Here is a 6,173-nt window from a genome sequence, read left to right on the forward strand (position 1 = left end):
TAAGATATTCAGTGACGCCATGCAGTTGGCACCTTACGAGTCCGGCACGATATCAGAGTAATATATCCACATAAACGTAGACGTCATAAACTCTGAAAATTATGTTCGGATGACGCCTTATTCGTTTTATATGCATTACTAGCATATTGTAGCTGAGATGAGGTCGGCCAAGCTATTTTTGAATCTTCTTCAATCGTTGTCCAATCGCAAATAAAAAATATCGAACACAATACTGCAGCTCCACCTACGAAATTGAACAGGCTTTACACGAGCAATCTGTTATCAGCATGACAAATAATAGAAATGTGTCTTCTGCCGTGAGAGATTTCATCGTTTGATGTAGATTTCCCGCGAAAAAATAGACATCTCTCGTTCGGATTAACTGCCCGCAGACATACTCTTTCGCGGTATGCAAATATATTCTGGCGTCGAGTATGAGAAATTAGATTGCTTCTATGCTATTTAATAGAATGCGTTTTCTGTTTAGAATGCAGGATTTTTATTCTTCTATTAAGGAATGCAGAATTCGGTACCCGAGAACCGGACGAAGTGAGGTTACGATCAACAGCAATGGGTAGCTTGGTTTTTTGGTAGTTCAAGATTGTCTTGCAGTGACGCAGTATAACTTTCCGAGAATAGGATGTAGCTGTATGATGTCAGAGCAAACAGAACGTAATAGGCTATGCAAACATATAGTTGCGAACTGTCGCCGTATCAAGTAATGTATTTCGCACACAACCAATTATCGCAGTGCTTTAGTTAGCAGTGTTTTATATGACGGGAAGTAATTTTGGAATAGTACTCTCGTGTAAATTGATGCGACAACCACATACAACGTAGTTTTAAATCGTGCGTCAACAGGTGTGTAAACATAATATAAGATCAAGGTTACGATCAGATACCTTTTCAGTAAAGGCATACCGGTCAGTTTGTGAACATGCGGTCTAGTAATTTAGTAGTGCGAGTTTGCTATACCCAGGTGACAGCGCAAGGTTGGCTTTCACATGATGTTTTATCTGGTGGACGGAACGTGGCGTGCTTGCCTGATATATTTATGTGACAGTGACACAGTTAGCATGGGGAGTCGCGAGATCGTGTAAGCCCGTTTAATTAGTAGGCCCTACGACAGTATTGATTTATTTCTACCCAAGAGATATAGCAGCAATATGAGATTTGAGTCTTGTTATAATTAAATCCTTTCTCGTGTTACATAATCCTATACACTAGGGCAGTGTTTCTTAATCTTTTTAGTGCTCGTACCCTACGAAATTTCATGATGTATACCCGTTTCCTCTGTCTACAATGGGCGGCGGAAGTAACTAAAATCACCGGGAATTAATGTCAATGTATATTTACAACTTATGTGATGAATGCATGCATGATACAAGTAGTCCTGTAAGCAGTTTGGGATGACTCGAGTCAGAACTTGGCTCGACTCTACGTATGAGAGATTTGAAATGACTCGTGAGTCGTGACCCGTAGTCCAATTTTATGGTTCTATACCAATACCGAGTAAACCATTACCGAGAATGGACATTACCGAGAATGCCATTACCGAGAATGGACATTACCGAGAATAGACACCACCGAGAATGGACATTACCGAGAATGGCCAATGTCAAGAATATAGCTTACTGGGACTGACGTTGTCGAGAAATCTATACCTGAGCATCGATACCGAATGTGGCAACACCGTGATGCACACACACGACCTGTGCATATGCATAACATGCCAGAATTTCATATATTGCATTCTCGGTAATGTCCACTCTCGGTGGTATCCATTCTCGGTAATGTTCATTTTCTGTGGTGTCCATTCTCAGTAATGTCCATTCTCGGTGATGGTTTTCTCGGTATTGACCGGACACCAAATTTTATAGTCAATTTTCAAGTCATTCTGTTACATGTCAGACTGCAGATACAATTTCAAGCAACAATATTCTTAGGACAACGATATATTTTTAGCGTTGTTTACGAAGTCAGTCGTTGATTTAGATTCTATACTGAAGGTTTCGATGGATTCTAACGATATAGCGGAGCATATACTTACAGCCCAAAAGGTACTAGTATATTTCACATTATGTTGAATGGTCGATGATCGTTAGTTCTTTTGCCCCGTTTGCTTAGAAGCGAGCAGCAACGACTTTCATTCGGTAAAATGCATACTTTTCAAGTTGAACTAAGATGATTGCATTGCATACCACCGAGATCGTCAGCTCTTAAATCAACTATTCACCTTTTTGTAGACATATAAAAAGTAACAGGTTACGCATTGTTCACAAATATGCCTGTACACTTGTACACTGTACAGTGTACAGCTTGTACATTTACACTGCATGTCGTAGCCTACACTGTGATTTGGTGCTTTGTACGCCACGTGGTACGTTGGCCGCTGGCTAAGAACCCCGGTATAACTTCAGAATATTTGTTTGACAGTTGCAATCCGATTGTATGTTATCGGTTGTCTTTAACTTGAACTTGTGGTCTTTCCTGCCGCCTTGATATATACGGCAGTAAATTTCACAACCAAGCACCCATGTGCACATTGTGCAACTATGAACTGCCATTTTCCTCGATATTCATATTGTCTCAGATTTCCGTGTCGATACTGTAGTAGTTGGAACGACTATAGTCGTTTAGGATCATATCGTATAGGCGCATACTCACCGTCACACAGATAGCTACACACATATATTACTTGTGTGTTATTGATCTTTGTATATTCAATTTGTTTGTTGTTGCTGTTTCGGTTCACGAAGCACTAAAACCTGTCTCATTTTCTCTGTCTATCTCTAGTTCATTGTATCATACCACAGAATACCGAACACATGACTTTCATAGCTCGCTATGACAGAGACTAGTCATTGGTGATATGAGAAATCGAATTGCACAATAAATTTAAACTGGGGCCCAGAAAAGCTATAAAAGGGGTTGCCGGGTTTCTATGCCGCGCATATAATCCGCGCATACATCCATATTGTTTATTTATTGATGCCGTATCCGTTGCGTTAGTTGCAACCCTTTGAATATTACATCATTTATCAACTTCATTTAATTTGAAGGCATGATAGGTTGTGTAGTTATCTGTGTTGAGGCTTCAGCAATCCACTACTGTCATTATTGATGTTACATTGGAGACAGTTTAAACACGGTTAAATATGAAGTACCCGTTTCGCACCGAAGGTGATTTTCTAAATATAACTATCACGCGGAAAATTAGTCTGCAGATCTGTCCTTGTGTCTAATGTAATATTTTCTATTTACCTGGTTCTATAGGTAGACCTTTTTTGATTAAGCATATGATGACTGACTTTGAGGCGCAAAGGAGTTATATAGCTGTAAAAAAAATGCATGACTTGGTGGTAGCGAAACGTGCAAAACATTGCTTATACGGACTCTGTTAAATCTCATGGTGTCACGACCTCTATGCTGTCGGATAGGTTCTGTTGTTTCCGTTTTTTTTATATGTTGGATATCCTTTTCGGCGTCGATATCTGATGTTGAGGATAATCTGCAATATATGCTACAATGCACTCAATACGAAAATCGCGATATTACCGATGTCCACTCTACCGTAAGGTGCAAATAAAGTCATCGACCCTTTACGATATAAAATTTTGCTTTCACATACGTTCCAGTTGGTGAAAATTAGCCAAATGTATCTGTTCAAATCGATATATATTCCAACTGCTGTAGTGTGATCTGTTTTTGTGTCCACGTCAATACGGCAGGAATAGACCTATACACACTAAACCCCTGGGATATGACCTCCTTGGAATGGGTGTACTCGGTTCATTTACAGCTGATTTTACTGGTGGTATGGCTAAATTACGCACCGGAAAATTTCATTGAAATGATTTAAAACCCATGACATGGTGACCGCTTTCAGCATCCAATCGCTTAGAGAGTATATGGTCAGCTTGTTGGCGCCAATTCCAGGGATAAAGTTCAATATATTATATCAGTCAAAAGAAGTGCCATGTGAAGTTCAGATACAGGAGTTCGGTAAGTAGATTCGTATGAAGTCGGGAAAGGTATCATTATCCGCGGGAAGTCCATCAACTTTACAAAAAGTTGACACCTCGAATTTCAGGTTGCAATTTAGCCGCGAAAGCAGACGGGCCAGCAGTAAAGAAGTGTTGCGATCACTTTGACATATTTCTCGTAAATAATTTATGTGATGATTCCAGCCCTCCTTGATCATATTTCGAGACAGGTTGAAAATATAGCGATGTTGCGATGATTCAATCGCTGCCATCTCCCCTCTCTCCTTTTCATGTTCTTCAGGTTCTCCCGCTCGTGACAATGGCCAAAAGTGTTTTGCTTTTTAAGAAATTAAAACAATAATATTCAGTAATAAAATATACTTTATAACAGTACAAGAAAACTCAGCAAAGTTTAGGCCGTTTTGAGCAGTGTTTCCGAAGTTTATAAAATCCATCGAGTCCTTGGCAGAAATGAAATGAGCTTTTTCAGCAATGGTATACATGTCCATTGTCCAAGTTCGTGTCCACAACCAAGATAAAAATTATATAAACCCCCGTCTTAATGAAAAGTTTGGGATGTATACGGACACATTAACTAGCGATGTGTCGTGAGCAGCTGTATCTAATGATGATGGATCGCTAACTCACGAATATCAGCTCGGTACGTCGTCGTGGCGCAAGTAGCAACATTTTCCCTTTCCTATTTTTTATCAATAATAACAATAATAACACCACAGTATAAAATTGCATTTACAGTGACGTAAGTCTAGTTACTAGATAATTAACACCCACATATTTATTGTGATCTTCCATCGGATCTCTGTTTCTCTTTACATGCTCACGAATGTTCTGAAATCGGAAGAAAAATTATCTTGTGTCTGTGACATCGATATTCAATTTGAGTGTTATTGCATTATGTAGATGTCCATCGGCCCCAATTATATTCCGAGCGCAAAGAATGTTTGGACGCAGAAAGGGCGATTCTCCGATCCTTTATAATGCTGATTTAATATTTTGTATTTGAAGAGACTGTTGGAGCTATATTATTCCAATTTAGGACTGACTAGTATATTCATATTGAAATGCATCGGAATTATGTAATTCGAACCGTGTCAATGTATAAGGCGAGACACGCGATATGATTATATATCTTGTTCAGGGGATTGAACGCAGAGTCGAAGGCGAAGTCTTGTTTAATATTTTAAGCCCTCCATGATAAGATGTATTTCGACACTCCTCGTGAATAATATTTCTCTCGTGACGTAGCACGTAGATATTGTCTCTTAAGCAAGTTGACTCTCATGCTATGTCGATATCGAAGTCCCAATATGCGTCGAATTGTCAAAGGTATTTGTTTTCTTCTTGTGTGCATATGTAGGGATGGGACCTATACCTACGTGTGCACGGCAAGTTGATACAATGACAACACAATGAACACACGAAAAGCAGGTATAATCCCTGGAGTAACACACCCATCGACGCCACGATCTGTTCGCTTTCTTCTGAGATAGTAAATTATAATTATCGGATATCATTTTCAAATTCCTTGACACTTGTCTTCCGTCCATTCTGCTGTTACGTTGAATTTTATAGGTAAATTATCCGCACAAATAGACTTCTATACAAAAATGGATAATACTGAACTGGATGATCATAAGATCATATTGCATCGTATTGTACCATGTAAACACACACACACAGTCAAGTAACACAAAAATATTACGCTCCGCATCGGGGATCACTTAATGTATAACGTATATGTATACATTGTATAGTAACTATCAAAGCTCATGTCCCGCATGCTCAATGTACAGTAAAATAGTTTCACATTCGTGACTGTTTACTCTCCTAACTAATTGTAGTGCTGTTCGAAGAAGGAGATCAGTGACGAATGGAAATAAACTGTTGAAGTAAAATTGTCTTGAATATTTATGACATATAAGCACAGATACGTGACCATGAGATCGGTAAAAAGAATTGAATTATATCAAAAGCGAAAGTGACTTTCTCCCACCTGGTCACTTATCATAAACGTAATTTAGGGAGTGCTTCTATGCAGGAACTTCTCTATTGTCCCGGACAGTTGGGAAAACAATACACTGTGCATTCGCTTCTTGAAGTATCAACTGCTAGGCCCTGAGGGATTGCCGTAGAACGGAAAAATCGCGGAGTTGGCATCGAGGAATT

The sequence above is a fragment of the Botryllus schlosseri genome, chromosome 15 (assembly GCF_051294905.1).
Source record: "Botryllus schlosseri isolate E-star chromosome 15, Bs_hap1, whole genome shotgun sequence".
NCBI classification, from domain to species: domain Eukaryota; kingdom Metazoa; phylum Chordata; class Ascidiacea; order Stolidobranchia; family Styelidae; genus Botryllus; species Botryllus schlosseri.